Raw genomic sequence first — 12205 nt, forward strand, 5'->3', positions numbered from 1 at the left:
GGAAGAAAGATATTGTTTGTGACTTTTGCAAAAGAACTGGGCACATTGAAAAAATTTGTCATGCTAGGAAAAGATCATAGAAGGCCTACCTTGAAACTGTCAAAGAAGAAGAAGACCATGAAGAAGAAAAAGAAGAAGAAGAAGAAGAAGACTCTTAAGAGTAGAAGGATGAGCCTCATTAATCCTTTTATTCCCACTATTCAGATTGACTTTTATAATCCTTGTATGTACTTGCATTAATGCTCCAATCATAAGCCTTGTAACCCTCATGTAACCTATGCACTACAACCTCTGGATATTTAGTGAGGGCTTGTGATAGCCTCTAGCTTTATATGGTTGTTTTTTTTCTATGTCTACACTTAGCAAGGTTCTACTCATGAGAGCCTTTGTACTAGTGTTTTTTAATGGTTGTGATTGAGAAGGGGTGTTGAGAATTATGCAATCACACTCCCATGATAGCATCTTTGTATAGAACAATAAGACAAGGGACATGCAATAGCCTAAGAATTGCCTTGTATCCCATAGGCATAGTAAGGAAAAGTGGGACCATCCTGCAACTATAAAAGAGTGTACTTGACAATCATTTGAATGCAATGCTATTGTACTTTGTACTTTCAGTCTTTTCCATGTCTACTCAAGATTGTGTTTATGAGTCCAAGCTAATCTATCTTGGAACCTAATTCACTTGAGTAATACTCCAAGTCATCATGCTTCTTGTCCATGAATTCCAACCACCATAGCTAAACCTTGCTCAAGGATCTGTGTTTCTCAACACTCTTGGTGGTAGAGTTGAAGAGTAGACATGGTATAAACCTTCCTCTTATGCACACTTGCGAGTCTTTGGATGTGAAACTTTTTGCCATATTTCCCAACAAAGACAAATGTAACAAGTTGGATTCAAACTCCATCGAATGCATCTTTCTTGGATATGGTGATGCATGTGAGATGGACTATTGCCTTTGGGATCTATAGGCTCGAATGATTATCTATAGTAGCCATGATATTTGTTTTTCATGAGGTATGCAAGGTGATCTTTTAGGAGGAGCCACCTATTATAGTACATCCACTCCTTAATTAGACAACATATAATGGTTGTTGATGATGTAGTGGCCCCTGATTTACCTTTTGTATAGGATCATGGTGTTAGATAGAGTTGACAAGTAGTATAGGCCCCACTACTGATTTTGAGATACTCTCCTAGAGTCTCACATCCTCCTAATAATTTTGAGCCCTTTATGCATTATATCTTAATGATAGATTTTGATGAGCCCCTTATTTATGAGGCAGCTATGCAAAGAGGTAATAGTCACTCTTGGGAGAGGGCCATGCAGTCTAAGTTTGATTCATTGCAAAGAAGTCATATGTGGGACTTGGTTTCCTTGCGAGATGATAAACTTCCATTGCCATGTAAAGGGATATATAACTCGAAGAGCACTCCTTGTTACCCTAAGCTAGCATACAAGGACTGTTTAGTTACAAAAGATTTTAAATAAGAAAAGGAAGCAGACTTTGATGAGATATTCTCCCATGTGGTCAAAATGACTACCCTACACTTGGTTTTGGCCTTGGTTGCATAGTTAGATCTAGAGCTTTATCATATGGATATGAGAATGGCTTTCTTATATGGGGACGTACATGAGGACATTTATATGCATTAGCCTAAGGGCTTTATGAAAAAGGGCAGAAAACACCCAGTGTGCAAAGTTGAGAAAGAGTCTCTATGGACTTAAATAGGCACCTATGGAATGGTACCACAAGTTTGATGCTTTTATGCATTTGCAAGGTTATTTCCACAGTGCTATGGATGTGGGCCTTTACAAGAAGAAGGCCCATGATGTTAGCCTAATCATTTTAGTACCATATGTTGATGATATGTTGATTGTTGGGAGTGCTCATGTTGAGCTGGATCCTTTGAAGAATTAGCTCAATAAGATCTTTGAGATGAAAGATATGGGGAATGCCTCTCAGATATTTGGTGTGTATTATATACAATTGCTCTAAGGACTTCTCTACTTGTTCTAGAAGGAGTATATCCACAAAGTACTTGAGTGATTCCATATGTAGGGTGGTAAGCCTATTGGCTATTCATTACCTTCTCATGTGAAGGTTAGTCAGGAAAATTATTCCCAGTTAGATAATGAGAAGGCCGAGATGGCCAAGATCCCATATGTGTTCATTATGGGAAACTTGATGTATGCCATGATAGCCACTAGACTTAATGTAGCATTTGCAATGGGAGTTGTTTCTCATTATATTGTGAGACCTGGTTGGAAAATTGGGATGCTATGATATCTTAAGTGCATTGTAGATATGTGTATTTGTTATGGTGGCTAGGATACTAGAGTTGTGGGCTATATAGGCTCAAATTATGCAAGACATAAAGATAGTATGAAGTCCACCTCTGGATATGTCTTTACTTTTATTGAAGATGCTATTTCATTACAACCATTATAGTGCTGCAAGGAGGGTCTATAGTTAGGCCATTTGGTTGTAGACCTTGGTATGACTATGACTCCTACATTGCATTAGAACTCTATGAGTACCATCTAATTGGCACGTAATCTAGTCTTTCATGTGAAGACCAAGTACATTGAGGCCATTATCAATTTATCAAAGAGGTAATTGAGGACAAGCAGATAGAGCTTGTCAAGCTCTTGACTAACAAGAATCTTGCTGATTTGCTCACTAAAAGTCTCTCATTGGAACGTTACGCCTTCCTTAGGAAGATGATGGGCGTAAGATGAGATGGTATCTATTCCTAATGCTATTATACTTATATGTACACATTGTACTTTGTCACTTTTTCTTGTTCTCTCCTCACTCAAGCACATTTTCCTTTAAGTGGGAGGTTATTGAGGGTTGCCTCATGTGTCTAGCTACCTGCATTTACTATATGCACACTTGCACATTGTAGGTGTGTAGTTACCCATCATAATTACTCTATTCTTTATTCTTTCTATAATGATAGATTAAGAGAAGGTAGGTTACACATTGTGACTATTGGAGTTCCTACATATCGTCTTACTCTCTCTCTTGCTTGAACCTCCATAGCTCTTGCTTCCACTTGTGCTCTCACTCTTATTCCACCTTTCAATATCTAGATGTCCAAATCCTAGCAAGTGCCTTTTTAATAGGTCTTGCATATGTATGGCACGACTACCTTTAGCTATCCAAATGAACCAAATATGATAATGCTAACAATTAGCTCCCATACTTGATAATGTCCCTCAACCTTATCTATTCGCAAAGTAGACTCGCAAGGGAATCATGCTAGAGGGAACTTTTTGTGAAAATCTTGTATTAAGCAATGTGCTAAGTCTTTGATTTATACGATAGGAAAGCAATGCATGAGTAGATGAAACAAGGAATGTAAGGAATGACACACCATTTTATGCTATGATTGTCAAATCCACTTGGTTATTCTTCTTACTAGAAAACAATGCCAAAGGGAAGAAAGACAAATAAGATTCCTCATTTCTATTAGGTGTCATTATATCATGCAATTAACTAGAAATGTTTGGGAGTTTTTGATCCTTGTGACACTTTGGTGCACATATATTTTGAGATTCATTACATTTAAGTTGATTTGTTTCCATATTGCATACTTGGTTCAAGTTGCATGTAATTAGTTTTATGATTTATATAGTTTTGTATGCTTATAATGGTATTCTCACATAAAGGGCTTGTGACTGCAATTATAACTACACCTAAAGAGACATATTTTTCCAATCATAAGGATATCAATGTTGGTCCTATTGGAGTTGATGCAAACATGACAACTAGCCTACATACAACAATTTAACTACTTCTAGATCACATGTAGCACATGACAATGCACATCCATCAATCAAAGGCCTAGAGGAGACAAGAAAGTACATTTGAGTTATAAAGAAGAGGGTTGAGACAGATCAATTGGAGAAGAAGTAACATGCATGAGAGAATGAGAAAGAGAGCAATCATGCATTGCTTCTAGTAGCTAATAGTTTCAAAGCCTTTGCAAATGCTTTGAAGAATGGGTTTTCTACTTCTAAGTCCAAAAGTCTATGGATAATAGTCTTCCATAATGACAGTGGTTGCATTGCGTCATCTATGTTGGGCATGTCCATCACATTGTCCTTATTTGTCTCATGTTATTTTGTAATCATATATGTATGGTGTGACACATCCTTGTACTATTTGTACATCATTGGGTCAATTTCAACATCTTGCCCATGCCTTGCTTCAACATGTCAATCCTTACATTGCTACTTGTATTACAATTACTAGCTCAACATGCAATATTTACCTAGGACTAAATCATAAAATTTTAATGGAATAAAGGTATCTTGAAAGCTACACTAACTTAGTCCATAATTCTTATGCCATAAGTTGCAATTTTCCCTTACAACATGCCTTGTGTGGCATGGGACCTTCATTTTTGCATATAAATTATCCCCCTTTTTTAGGTCCTATATTGGGCAACCATTCCAATAATAATAAAAATTCTTACCATATGTAAAATGGACTCATGCCATAGATAAGAATCATGTTACCATAGACAAAAGTACTCTTACTATAGGTACAAGTCTCTTTCACATTTCAATGTAGACTTGTGGAGGCTTTCACCTAAAAAAAGCTTTGTTAGATAGGTCCATGTATCAAAGGTGCCATCAAGAAGTTTGGAGGTCTATTCACTTCACTTAGTAATTGTAACTTACAAAGACTTGGAACTTGCATAATGCTCAAATAATTTACATGATAGACGTAATCCATTCTAAGTTTGAATTATGATCAATTCTATGTTTCAATTACTACAAGACAAGCCTTGCTCATAAAGTGTATTTGGATTTCATGATTATTGTAAGATAATCAAATATCTAGTTATTTGTGTAATCTAGCTTGAAAAAGGGTTTTGTTTGTAAGGATAGGTATAAAAAACCCTCATGACCATGCATGTAAATATGAAGGTTTTCAAGCCTAAGTTTTATGTCAACATCAAGGTGAAAATGTGTAAGTAGTAAGCATTGTGGTAAGTGAGAACTTTCACATTGGGACTCATGTCATTTATGAGGTTTGAGGTTAGAACTTAGAACTCTTACATTACTACCAAATGTTTCAACAACGACTCTATTTGCTTTCCTCATGTTCTAGTAAGAATACAACAATTGTAAGACAAAATACCATGTGGCCAACCAAATCAACCTATGACACTAGTTTTTATCCACTCATGGTAGGATCCTTTCAACATTACTAGCAAATGTTTCAACAATGACTCTATTTGCTTACCGCATTTTTCTAGTAAGAATAAAACAATTGTAAGACCAAAATACCCTGTAGCTAGCCACATCAACTTGGGACACTAGTATTTATTCACTCATGGTGGGATCCTTTCAAGGTAATTTTTATTCATTCACTATGCTATGATGGATGCTTCCTATCCAAATAATGGAAGAGTAATGCTTGTATTCATTCACTATGTGATGATGGGTGCTTCCTATCCAAATAGTGGAAGAATTGTGCTTGTTTAAGCATATAGTTGTTTCATAATGAATGGGGCTTAGGCTTGTAATGTAGTTCATATAAGTGTTGTTTGGACCCCTTGTGGTTTTAGATTATTGACCTAACTTGTAACCATGGAGAGCATTGTTTGTCAATTGTGCTTTAAGTTATTAGATCTAATCACTATAAAGTCTAACACATATTTAACTTGGAACTAGACATTATGATATATATAATAAAGTTATTTAAAACAAATAAGCCTAAATTTGCACATTTAATTTGTAAAACTTTTGGATAGTTTTGAAAGTGAAATAAACATGTTGACACTTGTTCATTTGACTCGTTATGAGTCATGCACATCTGAAAAACCAAGTGGTAATATTCCGTAGTCTCCTAGTTTGTGTCATCTAAGAGACGCTACCTAAATCACATGGAACATGTAGGTTTAGTCAGTTAGAGCACTTCTAAGTCTATCCCACAAGGGAAGCATACCCGACTTAACCCTTGAGGGCCAACCTAGGTACCTAATGACTCTATCGTGGTCTCCTAATAGTAGTCTAGTGTGAAGTTAAGAAAGCCACTTGTGTGATCAATCAGAACTTGAAGTAGGGAGAAAACACTAAAATTAGTTCAATGAGAGTGATATATGAGGGGGAGTAGAACATCAACCCCTTTGCCCATGAGGCATACCCCCATAAAATAGTGTTTTGCTAGTCCTATGACCTAGCAATGTCCTACTGGGGGAAAATCGTTCATCACCTTTTACACATACATCTAAGGGTTTCTTTAGTTATCTAGATATCTACCACAATTAATGGAGACATTTAGAATCAACTTCCTTAATTAACTAGCTAAGCATAGGTTCCTTCACATAAATTAATGCGATGATTTAAAACAAAGAACATTATCCTTCCAAATAGTCCTTTATTCTAAACAATAAGGGATACATTATTCCTAGCAATCAATTAATAATCGTATCTTGCCCATACATTAGGCAAAAATTTGCTCAAAAATCATGCTCAAACTTCCTCAAAATTGAGCATCTACCAAACCTATCGCGCAAACTAGTATGGGGAACTTTTGGACCACTTCAAGCTCACAAAGCACTGGTCCCATTCTAGACATTGTGAAAGTCTCCCTAGAGCCCCATTGGTCATCATGATTCTCAAAGACACTAGTCACACTCATCTATGAGCCTAGTCCTAGCACCTGAGATAAAACCCTTAATGGCAAAACTCATCAAGGGGCTTGGGGGATAGCCACCACTGCTCCCTACCATCTATAGTTAAACCACTAGTAATTACATTTGAAAACTACAATTTAAGGCAACCATCATTTTACTTAAATAGATCCTTTCCTTAAGAAATTCAATACATGCAAACAATCTTTTGCAAACCAATTCATTGTCACTAGTTGCATTTATAGCAACAACAAATAAACAAGAAATTTGATAATCCCAATTGAACAATTACTCCTCTTAGTAGAGAATTGTCTTTATAGGGTATTTAGGTTATAATTTGTTTACTTCCCACAGTATTGGTCTTCTAAATCAAGTGTCAAGCTCTATTTTAAGTGCATCTAGTCTACAATAGTTTGATGTCTAGGTGTACTATTCAAACAATACAATTCATCCAATAATTTATCAATTGGCAAGTATTAATTAGTTGTATGGGTTTTCCAAATCAAGTGTCAAGCTCTATGTTTAAGTCCATCCATTCTACAATAGTTCGATATCTAAGTGTCCTATTGAGACAAGACAATTCATCTAGGAATTTATTATTTGACAAGTATTTGGGTTGTGTGTTAATGAAATAAGTCTATCTTGGGCTATAAGATTTTCCATAATACAATGCTATACTTTAAGATCCATCAATCTCCTTAACAAATTCCTGGGCCTAATTATCATATGATAGATAGGTAACTTTGTTTACAAAATTTGCTAAGCTAGTTGTCACATAGCAAGAGCTAGTCTCTATCACGCGTGTAAATTAGTTTATTAATTAAAAAAGTATTCTATTTCTCAAGAAATTTTGTTTCTAAAGATTAAGTATAATTAAAAAATTGTAGATTAACACTTGTTTCATAGTTACTTTCTATTTGATTTGCGTAGCCATTTAATTAAGTACATGAGCACCTAGTGAAATGGTAGTGGGGGTGGAAGTGAAGCTACACTTGTTGTTATGCTTTGCTTTACTTACACTATGGTTGTGATGGGATTAGCCACTACAATTGCTCTCCTTTTGGGTTCTTGTAACTTGAATCAAATCAAGGAAATTTGATGAGGATAAAGTCACTATGCTTGGTATAATAGAGATGAAGTGAAACTACAAGATATGAGGCAAATTCAGGGATGATTATGGGCCAATTACTTGCTATAATCCAATTACAGGTACTTTGTCACACGATAGACTTTATGCCTAGTGTTCAAGTATCGTAGATGGAGGATGCTCAAGGGTGAATGGTTGCACCTTGATTAAGACACGTGTGAAAGTGCAGTTGTGGATGTCACTATCATTTGTGAGGGTTGTGAGCCCCAAGTGTTGCAAATGGAGGATGATTGACCCTTGAGTATAATGCACCAAGAAATTACAATGTTAATGCAGAATCCACCTCCTACTTCTATTTTAAACTAGATGGTAGGAAAATTGAGGTTGAGCTGAGGATACTGTTACCAGTGGAAAGTGTGTGGCTCCACATATTTTAGAAATTGTAGAGTCTCCCTAAAAATCCCAACACCACAAGTTGTAATATCCAACACTTGTAAATTTTCAGATTTTTTTGACCAATATAATATTGTCACTTGCAAACTTGGAATATTTAAAAATTATAGTATTTATGCAAAATCATACACTTGCTATACACTTTTCACATCGACACATTTACATATGCATGTGAACTTTACAAAGATGTTAAGTAAAGCCGTAACCAAATATTGTATGCAAATAGCCCTTAATGGTTTAAAACTTAAGGTTTTTAAAGTAGAACTAGTTTAGTTCTTGTTTCATTGTTTCATTTCACACTTTTTCTTCATCTCTTTACATCCACCACATCCCTCTTACTTGCTACGATGGATGCTCGTGCACACTTTGATGAGTGGATCCACGAGACTATCTTTGCCAGCAAGGGTGACGAGATATTTCAAGTTTTCTCTAGGAACTTCAACCTTGAAAGCCTACTCTCTTTGCTGGATCCCCCCTTCAGGTTTTGGAAGACTTTGTGAGCACCATTGGTACCTGCACATACTCCATCGAGGGATACAACATGACTTGGGTGCCTTTGGAATGGCTCATGGTATTTCAAGAAGGGAAGAATCACCAAAAAGTGGTGAATAGGTGTCTGGCTCACGTGGATCCTTTGCACAGAGTATGCACTGTTCCCATGGACACTGCACTAGTGTCGGGATCTAAAACGGACTTGACACTGGATCTAAGCACTAGTCGATCCTCTCTACACTCAAATAACACACCCCTCGGCCTCGCAACTAGGAGTGTCTAAGGGACACATTGCCCTATCTTCTATCGTAAATTTCACCTTTGTTTTTTTTTTGAATTGTAGTCCAACGATTAATCCTTCCCCACACTCCTCAGAGGGATTCCCTACACATATCAATGCAAAAAACCACGTAAGCACAGACAGAAGGAGGCACCCCTTGGTTGAATGCTGTGGCCCCATTGCAGCTCTCATACACCTCGGGGATTGGCCCCTTGATGCGCCGCTAACACAAATAGCACGTACATCACAAACTCCACTCTTGTTTTCAAAAATTCAAGGAGATATAGATATTTTCCTCACTTAACAGTTCCCCAAGAAAACCAATCATCTAAACCTACAGCTTAGGTATCTCGCACACTCCACGTGGGCCATATGTATAAGAAAACAATTGTAATGCATCAGGGAATGACACCATGAGTTGCGTGCAATGTAATTGTGAATGAACCATAGTGCTTAATCATTTTATAATTTAGAAAGCAGCATTGTGAAGTGCAAAGACATTTCTTTCAATGATTTTAGCCTACACGTAATGCTATGTTGCTAAGAGTCAACCTCGAGCCTCCTCATGCTACTTGACCCTCTTAAAATTAAATTATAAATGTCCTATATGGTATGCATAAGAAAATAGATTAGAATTTTGAATATTATCAACAACTAATCACCATCAAAACCCCTTCTTCCCCCTACCATTTAGGTTATGCATGGGTTACTAGGTGCAGGAGACATTTTTTCATGTGTTTTTCTTGTAAAAGTAGTAAAAACTATACTTTAACACAAAGACAAGGCTAAACTGAGGCTTATTCAATCCAAAGAAAACCATTTACAAAAATTTTCATCAAATATATTTTATAAAAAAAATAAATCTATTGCTTACGCATAGAATCATGCTTTTGAAGACACGTATTTCATGGTTGGGAGGTCGTTTGCTCTCTCACAGCCTGATCTACGATCTTCTTTGCTCCAGCACTATCATTCCATTTGCATCTTCCATCAAACCCCATGCCCTTTTCTCATAGAATCACGCATATGAACATGCAATAAGAGGAGAGAGGAGAGAGAAATACTAAAAATTAGAATTTTGATTCCCTCCATGAAAATCAGAGTGCTCACAACCAAAACGAAGCCTCAGGGAGTAGATCAGGAATGTGTAGTCATTTCTTCCTCATTCCCAGCATTGGAGAGGCATGAATCTCCAAAAAAGTGAGGCAGAAAGAAAATTTTTGGAGATCAGTTTTTTCCCCTCCCTGTCTCGATCGGTTTTTTGAGTTTTTTCTCTTTACTCAAGCTTAAGGCTTTAAAATTTAAAATATCCAGTTCATGTTATCATGTTTACACTATAATCAAAGTGGATTTTTACATTTTGGAGGGGCAAAGGAGCTCGGATTTGTCTGGCCGAATGGCTTCATGACATCAAAATGTATGAACTTGGCACCTGCCACATACTTTCCAGCTCTCGGATCATGTACCCGCTTCATAATGCGAAACCTTGCGGGGATTAAATGGGGGGTCAAATAGACTCAAATCGACGAACCAAGACTTGCATTGGTTTCTTGGCATCAAACTCCATCTAGGAAAACTCCAGCTCATCGATCCGCAACCGTTTCATTTTGCATGAAAATTTGGTCTTTTACGACTTTTCGGGCTCTTTTTCGCTTCAAAAAGGGACTTTAAAATCCGCTCTCAACTAGGTACAACACCTTTGGATCTTGTGGAGTGTGATTGCACATTGGCAATTTACCTCCTTGCATTAGATACACCCCTAGAGGAGGAGAGCGATGAAGATATAACTCCACAAGTTGTTGCTATCCCGTACACGAGAGAAGAGCCAATTGAAGAGCTCATAAATGTTGAAGAGGAAGATCGGGTGGTGGCAGAGAAAGGTTGGCTCTCATGGTGCCATCTTCTTCAGAACAGCCACAAGTTAACAAACCCAACCTTGTCTATTTGATGCCCATTGAAGTAGATGATGTGCAGTACTTGCTTTTGTCGAATGTGCTGTAATACTTGGAAATGAAGGAAGAAGAGTTGTTTTTTGTCCTAGTCAGGGATTTGATGGAAGACCTAATTAATTATGATTACGTGGATATGCATTCGATGATGGGGCAAAGATGGGAAGATATAATGGCACAAGCTTAGATATAGTGAGTGCCATCATAGTAGCACATGAGCAGATTACCTCGGTTGAAAAAGATTACCTTGTGCCGAATGCTAAATTTAAAGCACTATAACATGCACTACAACATGATCTGTTCGTCGGGACCAAGGCCCTAGCTTCCTACCAAGGAGTTTGTAGATCTCTCTGCCCAAAGAGGTGCCTGACTGACACACAAGGAAATGAAGATACAAGATGATCTAGAGAAGGTGAGATTTCTAACTACCATATATTTTTATGCAGTGAAAGTTGACTGTAGGGTGCATCGGGTCCCCCAAAGTCCACCTGCCAAGAAAGTGGCCCCAGACGTCAGGGCAATTGTAGGCATCATTTTTGGCCAAGATTTCATTGGTAGACTCCAGGTGACCCGATGCACCCTATGGTCAAGTTTTGTCACTTTCTAATAACTCTAAGTTAGTTGCTAATTATATTTCTTGATTTGAATTTGTCATTCAGGACATACTATATATAGATGAGTTTGCATCAAGGCAAGGAGGAGCTTGGCATGTAGATTGACGGAAGCATTTAGCTCTAAAGGAGTACAACGGCAACCTTGTTGTAGACTTGCCGGACTTCCATAAGAAGTGCTCACCACGAGGGCAGAAAACAATCATGAAAAATTGAGCTTTGACCAAGTTTGGACATTTTCGAGCAATATCTGTGATATCTAGCTTGGAGAAGGTGATGCTAGTCAAGCAGTCGAAGCCTCTTTACTTGTTTGCCCCCAAATGTGTGGTGGAGCAATGTGTGTGCTTGCTACATTAGGTGACCTTGCTAAAGTATCAGATTCTCTTCTCTTGGAGAAAGAGCTAAAGGGGGGGCGTGTCATTTTTGAAAAAAAGGAGGAACTTTTATTTTTATCAAAAGCTAGCCCCTCCGCTCCACCGATGAAAAAGCCAAGGAATGTATGAGAGTTCTTGTTGGCTATCGACTTTTTGTATCTGCCATCACTATCAACCATCGCATGTATTTTTCTTGATGAATATAATATATTTTACTTTATCTCTATAAATAAATATTTATTGAATAAATGTGTGGTTTGTGTAAGTATGACGATAATGTGTGGTACATGAATGTCACATT

Source organism: Lygodium microphyllum, chromosome 24, assembly GCF_053477565.2.
Source record: "Lygodium microphyllum isolate KBCC chromosome 24, Lygodium_microphyllum_v1.1.10, whole genome shotgun sequence".
Lineage (NCBI taxonomy): Eukaryota > Viridiplantae > Streptophyta > Polypodiopsida > Schizaeales > Lygodiaceae > Lygodium > Lygodium microphyllum.